General features: G+C 48.6%; 1 protein-coding gene and 1 long non-coding RNA gene across 3 annotated transcripts in view; one reads left to right on the top strand and one right to left on the bottom strand.

The window, feature by feature from the left end:
• LOC127911325 (cAMP and cAMP-inhibited cGMP 3',5'-cyclic phosphodiesterase 10A-like) overlaps positions 1-14,926 on the top strand; it is a 279,068-nt gene that overhangs the window by 19,681 nt on the left and 244,461 nt on the right.
• LOC127911328 (uncharacterized) lies at positions 10,211-11,312 on the bottom strand. 2 transcript variants are annotated; one of them, XR_008077864.1, is made up of 3 exons: positions 11,280-11,312; positions 10,733-10,770; positions 10,211-10,290 (listed from the first exon to the last, which is right to left on the bottom strand). It is a non-coding gene; the product is annotated as an uncharacterized LOC127911328 (long non-coding RNA). The 2 variants fall into 2 exon arrangements; XR_008077865.1 differs by lacking the exon at positions 11,280-11,312 and adding an exon at positions 10,828-10,860.

The raw sequence follows: 14,926 nt of genomic DNA, 5'->3' as shown, positions 1-14,926 counted from the left end.
ACATCAGACATTCACAGCCCAGTAAGCTGTACAACATCACAGCCCAGTAAGCTGTACAACATCACAGCCCAGTGAGCTGTACAACATCAGACATTCACAGCCCAGTGAGCTGTACAACATCAGACATTCACAGCCCAGTCAGCTGTACAACATCAGACATTCACAGCCCAGTAAGCTGTACAACATCACAGCCCAGTAAGCTGTACAACATCACAGCCCAGTGAGCTGTACAACATCAGACATTCACAGCCCAGTGAGCTGTACAACATCAGACATTCACAGCCCAGTCAGCTGTACAACATCAGACATTCACAGGCCAGTCAGCTGTACAACATCAGACATTCACAGCCCAGTGAGCTGTACAACATCAGACATTCACAGCCCAGTCAGCTGTACAACATCACAGCCCAGTCAGCTGTACAACATCAGACATTCACAGCCCAGTAAGCTGTACAACATCAGACATTCACAGCCCAGTCAGCTGTACAACACCAGACATTCACAGCCCAGTCAGCTGTACAACATCACACATTCACAGCCCAGTGAGCTGTACAACATCAGACATTCACAGCCCAGTGAGCTGTACAACATCACACATTCACAGCCCAGTCAGCTGTACAACATCAGACATTCACAGCCCAGTCAGCTGTACAACATCAGACATTCACAGGCCAGTCAGCTGTACAACATCAGACATTCACAGCCCAGTGAGCTGTACAACATCAGACATTCACAGCCCAGTCAGCTGTACAACATCACAGCCCAGTCAGCTGTACAACATCAGACATTCACAGCCCAGTAAGCTGTACAACATCAGACATTCACAGCCCAGTGAGCTGTACAACATCAGACATTCACAGCCCAGTGAGCTGTACAACATCAGACATTCACAGCCCAGTCAGCTGTACAACATCAGACATTCACAGCCCAGTCAGCTGTACAACATCAGACATTCACAGCCCAGTGAGCTGTACAACATCAGACATTCACAGCCCAGTCAGCTGTACAACATCACAGCCCAGTCAGCTGTACAACATCAGACATTCACAGCCCAGTAAGCTGTACAACATCAGACATTCACAGCCCAGTGAGCTGTACAACATCAGACATTCACAGCCCAGTGAGCTGTACAACATCAGACATTCACAGCCCAGTCAGCTGTACAACATCAGACATTCACAGCCCAGTCAGCTGTACAACATCAGACATTCACAGCCCAGTGAGCTGTACAACATCAGACATTCACAGCCCAGTGAGCTGTACAACATCACACATTCACAGCCCAGTCAGCTGTACAACATCACAGCCCAGTCAGCTGTACAACATCAGACATTCACAGCCCAGTCAGCTGTACAACATCAGACATTCACAGCCCAGTGAGCTGTACAACATCACACATTCACAGCCCAGTCAGCTGTACAACACCACACATTCACAGCCCAGTAAGCTGTACAACATCAGACATTCACAGCCCAGTCAGCTGTACAACACCAGACATTCACAGCCCAGTAAGCTGTACACCATCAGACATTCACAGCCCAGTCAGCTGTACAACACCAGACATTCACAGCCCAGTAAGCTGTACACCATCACACATTCACAGCCCAGTAAGCTGTACAACATCAGACATTCACAGCCCAGTGAGCTGTACAACATCAGACATTCACAGCCCAGTAAGCTGTACAACATCACACATTCACAGCCCAGTAAGCTGTACAACACCAGACATTCACAGCCCAGTCAGCTGTACAACATCACAGCCCAGTCAGCTGTACAACATCAGACATTCACAGCCCAGTCAGCTGTACAACATCACACATTCACAGCCCAGTCAGCTGTACAACACCAGACATTCACAGCCCAGTCAGCTGTACAACATCAGACATTCACAGCCCAGTCAGCTGTACAACACCAGACATTCACAGCCCAGTCAGCTGTACAACATCAGACATTCACAGCCCAGTAAGCTGTACAACATCACAGTCCAGTCAGCTGTACAACATCACAGTCCAGTAAGCTGTACAACATCACAGCCCAGTAAGCTGTACAACATCAGACATTCACAGCCCAGTGAGCTGTACAACATCAGACATTCACAGCCCAGTAAGCTGTACAACATCAGACATTCACAGCCCAGTCAGCTGTACAACATCACAGCCCAGTCAGCTGTACAACATCAGACATTCACAGCCCAGTCAGCTGTACAACACCAGACATTCACAGCCCAGTCAGCTGTACAACACCAGACATTCACAGCCCAGTAAGCTGTACAACATCACACATTCACAGCCCAGTAAGCTATACAACATCACACATTCACAGCCCAGTAAGCTGTACAACATCACACATTCACAGCCCAGTAAGCTGTACAACATCAGAGATTCACAGCCCCGTCAGCTGTACAACAACAGACATTCACAGCCCAGTCAGCTGTACAACATCAGACATTCACAGCCCAGTCAGCTGTACAACATCACACATTCACAGCCCAGTAAGCTGTACAACATCACACATTCACAGCCCAGTAAGCTGTACAACATCACACATTCACAGCCCAGTAAGCTGTACAACATCACACATTCACAGCCCAGTAAGCTGTACAACATCACACATTCATAGCCCAGTAAGCTGTACAACATCACACATTCACAGCCCAGTGAGCTGTACAACATCACACATTCACAGCCCAGTGAGCTGTACAACATCACACATTCACAGCCCAGTCAGCTGTACAACATCACACATTCACAGCCCAGTCAGCTGTACAACATCACACATTCACAGCCCAGTGAGCTGTACAACATCACACATTCACAGCCCAGTGAGCTGTACAACATCGGACATTCACAGCCCAGTGAGCTGTACAACATCACACATTCACAGCCCAGTCAGCTGTACAACATCACACATTCACAGCCCAGTCAGCTGTACAACATCACACATTCACAGCCCAGTGAGCTGTACAACATCAGACATTCACAGCCCAGTGAGCTGTACAACATCACACATTCACAGCCCAGTGAGCTGTACAACATCAGACATTCACAGCCCAGTAAGCTGTACAACATCAGACATTCACAGCCCAGTGAGCTGTACAACATCACACATTCACAGCCCAGTGAGCTGTACAACATCAGACATTCATACAGATGGGCCCAAAACAGCACAGAAGAATACCAGAAAGCAACCATTAACTTAAAAAATATCCAAACACTCTTAGATAACTTTCTGGATACCACATTCACTCACAGTGAAGAAGGCATCTAGCAGTACAAAACATCAACTATATATTCAGGAAAACGACAAAAAACAAAACAAAAAAGACCACAGATGACAACTGGTTTGATGCAGATTGTAAAATTATAAGGAAAAAACTTAGAACACCTCCAACCAAAAGCACAGAGACCCAAATAATGGTGAATTACACCTTCATTACTGTGAGACTTTAAAACTCTATAAACGTAACACTCAGAACCATAAAAGCACAGGACAACAGCAAGCAGCTGACACTAATTGAGGAGTCCACAAACACACACATCTTCTGGCAAAATTGGAAAAAACGAAACAAATCAAAACCAGAGGAATTAGCAAAATACAAAATGGTGACATATGGACAACCCATCTTAAAACACTCTACAACACCGTTCAAATTGACACAAACACAGAACAACGCCAAATTCATGAGAAGTTGACTGGAATAGAAAAAGCTATAAAGGACAATCAAAAACCCCAATTACTGACCAGAAGCTCTATAAGAAAGTGTACAATTTCAATTGTCTATATTAAAACGGTTTAATTTGATCCTGAGTGTAGGTTATTTCTCAGACATCTGGAATCAAGGACTCATAACCCCAATCTTTAAGAACGGAGACAAATTTGACCCTAACAATTACAGAGGCATTTGTGTGAACAGTAACCTGGGGAATGTTTTCTGTAGTATTATAAATGTAAGAGTTCTAAATTGGAATTATACCAAAACATGGTACGACTGATCATATTTACACCCTACACACCCTGATAGATAAACATGTCCACCAAAATAATACCAAAATAAATGCTTGCTTTATCGACTTCCAAAAAGCAGTTGATTATATTTGGCTTACAGGACTGTTCTTCAAAGTAATTGAAAGTGGTGTCGGGGGGTTAAACATATCACATAATTAAAACACTGTGTACTGGCAATACCTGCAGCATTACGATTGGCAAGAACATAACATAATTATTTAACCAGGGGTGAGGCATTCGCCAGGGTTGTAATCTGAGCCCTGCACTCTTCAATATTTGCAATTAACGAATTGGCCACTATTCTAGAAAAATCCTGGTGTTAATCTCCACACTTCAGAACTTAAATGCCTACTCTTGGCAGATGACCTATGCCTTCTGTCACCCACAGCACATGGCCTACAGCAGAGCCTGGACCTGCTAGAGCAGTACTGCCAGACCTGGACTGTGGCAGTAAACCCCAAAAATACTAAAATAAGGATTTTCCAGAGAAGATCCAGATCTCAGAGAATTAGACCAAAGTTCTCAATTGGTACAACATATATAGAGTACTGCACACACTACAATTACTTTGGGGTTTAAAAATAAGCTCAACTGGACACCTTAATGAGGCAGTGAATGAGCTGAGAGAGAAAGCACGCAGGACATTCTATGCCATTAAAAAACAAATTCAAATTGAAATACCTATTAAAATTAGTCTAAAACTAATTGAATGTGTCATTTAACCAATTGCACTTTATGGCAGCGAGGTTTGGGGTCCACTTGCAAAACAAGATTTCACCCAATGAGACAAACACCCCATTGAAACCCTGCATGCAGAGTTCTGTTATATTACCCTACATGTCCAGAGGAAAACTACAAACAATGCATGCAGGGCAGAATTAGGCCAATATCCACTAATAATAAAATCTCAAAAAACATCTAAAATACAGTGACCCCCTCTCATATCATTACCAAGCCCTGCAATGCCAAGAGCTGAGCAAAGAAAATAGTCCCCCATCCAGCTGGTCCTGGGGCTGAGTTCACAAACCTGTTCTACTAACACACTGAAGCCTCAGTCCCCTTATCCAGCTGGTCCTGGGGCTGAGTTCACAAACCTGTTCTACTAACACACTGAAGCCTCAGTCCCCTTATCCAGCTGGTCCTGGGGCTGAGTTCACAAACCTGTTCTACTAACACACTGAAGCCTCAGTCCCCTCATCCAGCTGGTCCTGGGGCTGAGTTCACTAACCTGTTCTACTAACACACTGAAGCCTCAGTCCCCTCATCCAGCTGGTCCTGAGTTCACTAACCTGTTCTACTAACACACTGAAGCCTCAGTCCCCTCATCCAGCTGGTCCTGGGGCTGAGTTCACTAACCTGTTCTACTAACACACTGAAGCCTCAGTCCCCTTATCCAGCTGGTCCTGGGGCTGAGTTCACTAACCTGTTCTACTAACACACTGAAGCCTCAGTCCCCTTATCCAGCTGGTCCTGGGGCTGAGTTCACTAACCTGTTCTACTAACACACTGAAGCCTCGGTCCCCTCATCCAGCTGGTCCTGGGGCTGAGTTCACTAACCTGTTCTACTAACACACTGAAGCCTCAGTCCCCTCATCCAGCTGGTCCTGGGGCTGAGTTCACTAACCTGTTCTACTAACACACTGAAGCCTCAGTCCCCTCATCCAGCTGGTCCTGGGGCTGAGTTCACAAACCTGTTCTACTAACACACTGAAGCCTCAGTCCCCTCATCCAGCTGGTCCTGGGGCTGAGTTCACTAACCTGTTCTACTAACACACTGAAGCCTCAGGACCAGAACATCCAATCAATCAGAATAAAACAAATTACAATACAATCAAAATAAAACAAAACATTACTTATTGGGAAACACAAACCACAGGGGCGGCAGGGTAGCCTAGTGGTTTAGAGCGTTGGACTAGTAACCGGAAGGTTGGAAGTTCAAACCCCCAGTTAAGAACATATTCTTATTTTCAATGACGGCCTATGAACGGTGGGTTAATTCCCTTGTTCAGGGGCAGAACGACAGATTTTTACCTTGTCAGCTCGGGGATTCAATATACCAACCTTACGGTTCACTAGTCTAAGACTCTAACCACCTGCCTCATGAGGAGCCCGCCTCTTACGCGAATGCAGTAAGAAGCCAAGGAAAATTGCTAGCTAGCATTAAACTTATCTTATAAACAATCAATCATAATCACTAGTTAACTTCACATGGTTGATGATATTACTAGTTTATCTAGCGTGTCCTGCGTTACATATAATCCATGCCGTGAGCATTCACGAAAAAGGACTGTCGTTGCTCCAACGTGTACCTAACCATAAACATCAATGCCTTTCTTAAAATCAATACACAGAAGTATATATTTTTAAACCTGCATATTTAGCTGAAAGTAATCCAGGTTAGCAGGTAATATTAACACCTAGGACTGAACGTCCTGTCCTGTGGTGACACCTAGGACTGAACGTCCTGTGGTAACACCTAGGACTGAACGCCCTGAGGTAACACCTAGGACTGAACGCCCTGTGGTAACACCTAGGACTGAACGCCCTGTGGTAACACCTAGGACTGAACGTCCTGTGGTAACACCTAGGACTGAACGTCCTGTGGTAACACCTAGGACTGAACGTCCTGAGGTAACACCTAGGACTGAACGCCCTGTGGTAACACTTAGGACTGAACACCCTGCCCTGAGGTAACACCTAGGACTGAACGCCCTGTGGTAACACCTAGGACTGAACACCCTGCCCTGAGGTAACACCTAGGACTGAACGCCCTGTGGTAACACCTAGGACTGAACGTCCTGAGGTAACACCTAGGACTGAACGCCCTGAGATAACACCTAGGACTGAACGTCCTGAGGTAACACCTAGGACTGAACGCCCTGAGGTAACACCTAGGACTGAACACCCTAAGGTAACACCTAGGACTGAACGCCCTGTGGTAACACCTAGGACTGAACGCCCTGTGGTAACACCTAGGACCGAACGCCCTGTGGTAACATCTAGGACTGAACGTCCTGTGGTAACACCTAGGACTGAACGCCCTGCCCTGTGGTAACACCTAGGACTGAACGCCCTGTGGTAACACCTAGGACTGAACGCCCTGTGGTAACACCTAGGACTGAACATCCTGCCCCCTGGTAACACCTAGGACTGAACACCCTGTGGTAACACCTAGGACTGAACGCCCTGTGGTAACACCTAGGACTGAACGCCCTGTGGTAACACCTAGGACTGAACGCCCTGTGGTAACACCTAGGACTGAACGCCCTGTGGTAACACCTAGGACTGAACGCCTGAGGTAACACCTAGGACTGAACACCCTGTGGTAACACCTAGGACTGAACGTCCTGAGGTAACACCTAGGACTGAACGCCCTGCCCTGTGGTAACATCTAGGACTGAACACCCTATGGTAACACCTAGGACTGAACATCCTGTGGTAACACCTAGGACTGAACGCCCTGTGGTAACACCTAGGACTGAACACCCTGCCCTGAGGTAACACCTAGGACTGAACGCCCTGTGGTAACACCTAGGACTGAACACCCTGCCCTGAGGTAACACCTAGGACTGAACGCCCTGTGGTAACACCTAGGACTGAACGTCCTGAGGTAACACCTAGGACTGAACGCCCTGAGGTAACACCTAGGACTGAACGTCCTGAGGTAACACCTAGGACTGAACGCCCTGAGGTAACACCTAGGACTGAACGCCCTGTGGTAACACCTAGGACTGAACACCCTGTGGTAACACCTAGGACTGAACGCCCTGTGGTAACACCTAGGACTGAACGCCCTGCCCTGTGGTAACATCTAGGACTGAACACCCTGTGGTAACACCTAGGACTGAACATCCTGTGGTAACACCTAGGACTGAACGCCCTGTGGTAACACCTAGGACTGAACGCCCTGCCCTGAGGTAACACCTAGGACTGAACGTCCTGAGGTAACACCTAGGACTGAACGTCCTGAGGTAACACCTAGGACTGAACACCCTGCCCTGTGGTAACACCTAGGACTGAACACCCTGAGGTAACACCTAGGACTGAACGCCCTGTGGTAACACCTAGGACTGAACATCCTGTGGTAACACCTAGGACTGAACGCCCTGTGGTAACACCTAGGACTGAACACCCTGTGGTAACACCTAGGACTGAACGTCCTGTGGTAACACCTAGGACTGAACGCCCTGTGGTAACACCTAGGACTGAATGCCCTGTGGTAACACCTAGGACTGAACGTCCTGTGGTAACACCTAGGACTGAACGCCCTGTGGTAACACCTAGGACTGAATGCCCTGTGGTAACACCTAGGACTGAACGTCCTGAGGTAACACCTAGGTATGAACGTCCTGAGGTAACACCTAGGACTGAACGTCCTGTGGTAACACCTAGGACTGAACGCCCTGTGGTAACACCTAGGACTGACGTCCTGTGGTAACACCTAGGACTGAACGCCCTGAGGTAACACCTAGGACCGAACATCCTGCCCCCTGGTAACACCTAGGACTGAACACCCTGTGGTAACACCTAGGACTGAACGCCCTGTGGTAACACCTAGGACTGAACGCCCTGTGGTAACACCTAGGACTGAACGTCCTGTGGTAACACCTAGGACTGAACGTCCTGTGGTAACACCTAGGACTGAACGTCCTGAGGTAACACCTAGGACTGAACGCCCTGTGGTAACACCTAGGACTGAACATCCTGCCCCCTGGTAACACCTAGGACCGAATGTCCTGCCCTGCGACTGGGCTGGAGCCAGGCCTGGGTTCACACACTATTCGGAAAAGCTCATTTCAAAACCTTTATCGGTTCTTGATTGAGCTTCCTTCTGTAGCTCAGTTGGTAGAGCATGGCACTTGTAACGCCAGGGTAGTGGGTTCTATTCCCGGGACCACCCATATGTAGAATGGGATAAAAGCGTCTGCTAAATGGCATATAATATTATTATATTATTCCTTGGACTAATAGGATAGTTGCAAAATAGCAAACCCTGCCCTCCAGGCAGTCTAGAGCAAACAATCAATGTGTGTCACACCCTGGTCTGTTTCACCTGTCCTTGTGTTTGTCTCCACCCCTTCCATGTGTCAGCCATCTCCCCCATTATCCCCAGACAGATAATGTCTGTCTGTCTGTGCCAGTTCGTTTTGTTCATTCAAACCTACCTGCGTTTTCCCTTGTTCCTGGCTTTGTTATAGTCCCTGTTTTCTAGTTCCCCGGTTTTGACCTTTCCTGCCTGCCCTGACCCTGCCGACCTGTACCTTTGCCTCTACTCTGTATCACCGACCTCTGCCTGCCCTGACCCTGACCCCGCCTGCTGTTCCCCCCTGCCTGCCCTGACCCTACCGACCTGTACCTTTGCCTCTACTCTGTATCACCGACCTCTGCCTGACCTGACCCTGACCCCATCTGCTGTTCCCCCCTGTCTGCCCTGACCCTGCCGACCTGTACCTTTGCCTCTACTCTGTATCACCGACCTCTGCCTGACCTGACCCTATCCCGCCTGCTGTTCCCCCCTGTCTGCCCTGACCCTACCGACCTGTATCTTTGCCTCTACTCTGTATCACCGACCTCTGCCTGACCTGACCCTGACCCCGTCTGCTGTTCCCCCCTGCCTGCCCTGACCCTACCGACCTGTACCTTTGCCTCTACTCTGTATCACCGACCTCTGCCTGACCTGACCCTGACCCCGTCTGCTGTTCCCCCCTGTCTGCCCTGACCCTACCGACCTGTATCTTTGCCTCTACTCTGTATCACCGACCTCTGCCTGACCTGACCCTGACCCCGTCTGCTGTTCCCCCCTGTCTGCCCTGACCCTACCGACCTGTATCTTTGCCTCTACTCTGTATCACCGACCTCTGCCTGACCTGACCCTGACCCCGCCTGCTGTTCCCCCCTGCCTGCCCTGACCCTACCGACCTGTATCTTTGCCTCTACTCTGTATCACCGACCTCTGCCTGACCTGACCCTGACCCCGTCTGCTGTTCCCCCCTGCCTGCCCTGACCCTACCGACCTGTACCTTTGCCTCTACTCTGTATCACCGACCTCTGCCTGACCTGACCCTGACCCCGTCTGCTGTTCCCCCCTGTCTGCCCTGACCCTACCGACCTGTATCTTTGCCTCTACTCTGTATCACCGACCTCTGCCTGACCTGACCCTGACCCCGTCTGCTGTTCCCCCCTGTCTGCCCTGACCCTGCCGACCTGTACCTTTGCCTCTACTCTGTATCACCGACCTCTGCCTGACCTGACCCTGACCCCGTCTGCTGTTCCCCCCTGCCTGCCCTGACCCTGCCGACCTGTACCTTTGCCTCTACTCTGTATCACCGACCTCTGCCTGCCCTGACCCTGACCCCGCCTGCTGTTCCCCCCTGCCTGCCCTGACCCTACCGACCTGTATCTTTGCCTCTACTCTGTATCACCGACCTCTGCCTGACCTGACCCTGACCCCGTCTGCTGTTCCCCCCTGTCTGCCCTGACCCTACCGACCTGTATCTTTGCCTCTACTCTGTATCACCGACCTCTGCCTGACCTGACCCTGACCCCGTCTGCTGTTCCCCCTGTCTGCCCTGACCCTACCCCGACCTGTATCTTTGCCTCTACGTCTGTATCTGCCCTGACCTCTGCCTGCCCTGACCCTGACCCCGCCTGCTGTTCCCCCCTGCCTGCCCTGACCCTACCGACCTGTACCTTTGCCTCTACTCTGTATCACCGACCTCTGCCTGACCTGACCCTGACCCCGTCTGCTGTTCCCCCCTGTCTGCCCTGACCCTGCCAACCTGTACCTTTGCCTCTACTCTGTATCACCGACCTCTGCCTGACCTGACCCTGACCCCGTCTGCTGTTCCCCCCTGCCTGCCCTGACCCTGCCGACCTGTACCTTTGCCTCTACTCTGTATCACCGACCTCTGCCTGACCTGACCCTGACCCCGTCTGCTGTTCCCCCCTGTCTGCCCTGACCCTACCGACCTGTATCTTTGCCTCTACCCTGTATCTGACCCTGCCTGACCTGACCCTGACCCCGTCTGCTGTTCCCCCTGCCTGCCCTGACCCTGACCCCGTCTGCTGTTCCCCCCTGCCTGCCCTGACCCTGACCCCGTCTGCTGTTCCCCCTGCCTGCCCTGACCCTGACCCCATCTGCTGTTCCCCCTGCCTGACCTGACCCTGACCCCGCCTGCTGTTCCCCCTGTCTGCCCTGACCCTGACCCCTTTGCCTGCTGTTCCCCCCTGCCTGCCCTGACCCTGACCCCGTCTGCTGTTCCCCCCTGCCTGACCTGACCCTGACCCCGTCTGCTGTTCCCCCCTGCCTGCCCTGACCCTGACCCCGTCTGCTGTTCCCCCCTGTCTGCCCTGACCCTACCGACCTGTATCTTTGCCTCTACTCTGTATCACCGACCTCTGCCTGACCTGACCCTGACCCCGTCTGCTGTTCCCCCCTGTCTGCCCTGACCCTACCGACCTGTATCTTTGCCTCTACTCTGTATCACCGACCTCTGCCTGACCTGACCCTGACCCCGTCTGCCCCTGTTTAAAGAATAAACTGATCATGTGTTTGAATCCAGGTCTGCAACTCTCCCTGGAGTTGACCTGCAGGGCCTCTGAATGACTTAGATAGGTCCATGGCAGGGCAATCAGTGCATTAGTTACGGCTGGGTGGTGTTATACAGGGCAGCTACTGTATTTCCTGACTGTCAGGCAGAGACAGTAGAGAACACCTTGTACATAGAGGTGCTTGGTGAGGGACTGACGCCCATTTAATGTCTTATACAGGTGTATAAATATAAACGTAAACTTTTATAAATGAAAATGTAAACATGAACTTACGCATAAACAGCAGCTCTTTGTTGTATTCGTTGAGCGTCTCTCTACATTTACATTTAAGTCATTTAGCCTAGTGGTTAGAGTGTAGAGGAGGCAGCTCTAGTGGTTTAGTCCAGAGGCGGCGACTAGTGGTTAGAGTGTAGAGGCGGCAGCGTGAGCCTAGTGGTTAGAGTGTACAAATTGGTGCATTCACCTAGTGGTTATGACATCCAGTGGAACAGCCACTTTACAATAGGGTGCATCTAAATCTTTTAAGGGGCCTAGTGGGGTGAGAAGGATTAATTTATCCTATCCTAGGTATTCCTTAAAGAGGTGGGGTTTCAGGTGTCTCCGGAAGGTGGTGATTGACTCCGCTGTCCTGGCGTCGTGAGGGAGTTTGTTCCACCATTGGGGGGCCAGAGCAGCGAACAGTTTTGACTGGGCTGAGCGGGAACTGTACTTCCTCAGTGGTAGGGAGGCGAGCAGGCCAGAGGTGGAGGTCTCTAGCCATGGTTCTGGGTTGGCAGGGTAGCCTAGTGGTGGACTAGTAACTGGAAGGTTGCAAGTTCAAACCCCTGAGCTGACAAGGTACAAATCTGTCGTTCTGCCTCTGAACAGTCAGTTAACCCACTGTTTGTAGGCTGTCATTGAAAATAAGAGTTTGTTCTTAACTGACTTGCCTAGTTAAATAAATAAAATATTGTATATCTCACGGTATCACCTTTGCTGTGTGTTCCAGGGTTATTTTTTAAAATTGTTTATATATTTTTATTTGTATTTATCTGTTATTTACCAGGTAAATTAACTGAGAAAACGTTCTCATTTACAACAACGACCTGGGGAATAGTTACAGGGGAGAGGAGGGGGATGAATGAGCCAATTGTAAACTAGTCTATTTTAGTCTATTGCTCGAGGAAACTGTGCAGACACGTTGATCAGAGCTATCTGATTGGCCAGCGGTCGGCCTATAGATACACTTGATTTGGTCTCTGGGTAGGCAGAGTTCTAACTTCAGACACATGAAATGGTTCAACATCGGGAACACTTTGTCTTCGTGGCGCTAGAGCTGCTGAATCAAGCGCACCTGCCACCAACAGCACAAAACGGATAGAAAAATTTGAACGCAAAAGGGTTTATCGTTACGTTTTTGACGTTTATCGTTAATGTTTTGGTGGTCGACTAGGAGATTGGTTGGTGGCCACTGCTGTTTACTTTGGAAGTATTTGAATTGGGCCAACTTGATCAAATTTCTTTTTGGAGGGGTTAGTAGAATGGTCTGTTTTGCAGTGACATTTACTATATCTAAAACATGTCTAAAAGACAAAAACAAAAGCACATTGTCGTTGACCTGTAAAACAGATCATTTTGAATTCAGTAATGTTTTGAGTTTACTTTTGTACCAAACCTAAACAGACTATGCTGCGCTACCTGCGAATTCTGAAGCATTGTTTACTCTGATTTTTTACTACAGTAGACCTACTTAACAGTGGTAGACTACACACTGATTTTTTACTACAGTAGACCTACTTAACAGTGGTAGACTACACACTGATTTTTTACTACAGTAGACCTACTTAACAGTGGTAGACTACACACTGATTTTTTACTACAGTAGACCTACTTAACAGTGGTAGACTACACACTGATTTTTTACTACAGTAGACCTACTTAACAGTGGTAAAAAATAAATAAATTTTAGACTGTTCACTGTTAAACACTGACTTTTTTACTAATATTCAGAATAGACCTATTCATTCTAACGGTTATGATATATGGATTAGCCTATGTTGGTTTTAGTATGGTCAGGGCGTGAGTTGGGGTGGGCAGTCTATGTTGGTTTTAGTATGGTCAGGGCGTGAGTTGGGGTGGGCAGTCTATGTTGGTTTTAGTATGGTCAGGGCGTGAGTTGGGGTGGGCAGTCTATGTTGGTTTTAGTATGGTCAGGGCGTGAGTTGGGGTGGGCAGTCTATGTTGGTTTTTCTATGTTGTATTTTGCGTTTGGCCTGGTAGAGGAAGGTGTCGTTAGTCGTCTCTGATTGAGAATCATACTTAGGTCGCCTTTTCCCACCTGTGTTTCGTGGGTGATTGTTTTCTGTACAGTGTCTGTGTTTACCAGACAGGACTGTGTCGATGTTCATTTGTTTCACGTTGGTTATTTTTGTTATTTCAGTGTTCATTTAAATAAAAGCATTGGTCCGACATTTCTTACTCCTCATCCGAGGAAGACGACGAACTTTACACACAGTATTCTAACGTCCATGGAAAACATGAATCATCTGTTCTACTGTTCTACTGTGTTTCAGATCGGATCACATAGGAGGTAAATACTTAATAACAGCTTATCTATTGTGAATTGGATCCAATGAAATATGAGATGGAAATGAATGGTGCCGCCCGATGACGTGTCAACTCACAACTACATGTAGCATCAAGAGAACTGATCAATGAACCAAAATGGCGGTTTGACTCGGACTATTGGAAATGAATGGTACCCCCCCCGATGACGTGTCAACTCACAACTACATGTAGCATCAAGAGAACTGATCAATGAACCAAAATGGCGGTTTGACTTGGACTATTGGAAATGAATGGTACCCCCCCCGATGACGTGTCAACTCACAACTACATGTAGCATCAAGAGAACTGATCAATGAACCAAAATGGCGGTTTGACTTGGACTATTGGCATCAGCTGCCGAAGTGTTAGTGTCCTTTTCCGTTTCCTTCTTCAAGGTGATAACATTTTCTAGTCAGGTTATTCATGGACACATACTTTCTTGGATTGTTTTAGAGAGTTTCATCTGAGTGTTTGGTCTCACCTGTCTGGGTCTGTGAAGGACCCTGAATACAGGTGAGGTACCTGCAAACTTCGCCCATAGTTTGCCAGAGGGCACACCTGGCACGAATGCCCCTCTCTCCACCTCCATGCCTCAGACGGGGGCAATTCTGAACAGCACGACAGCACAATGTTTGAAATGTTCTTTTTACCTTTTTAATCTAAACATTTGTCTTCTGCCAAGTTCCTCGTATGTGGCTGTGTGGTTGAGTGGGTACAATTTCAAAACAATTTCTCATCTTACTGGCCCAGCAGTTGGGGGTTTAATCCCCATTTCTTCCTGTCC

This window comes from Oncorhynchus keta, chromosome 24 (assembly GCF_023373465.1).
Source record: "Oncorhynchus keta strain PuntledgeMale-10-30-2019 chromosome 24, Oket_V2, whole genome shotgun sequence".
Classification (NCBI taxonomy): Eukaryota; Metazoa; Chordata; class Actinopteri; order Salmoniformes; family Salmonidae; genus Oncorhynchus; species Oncorhynchus keta.
This window is presented reverse-complemented; position numbering and strand designations above follow the sequence as displayed.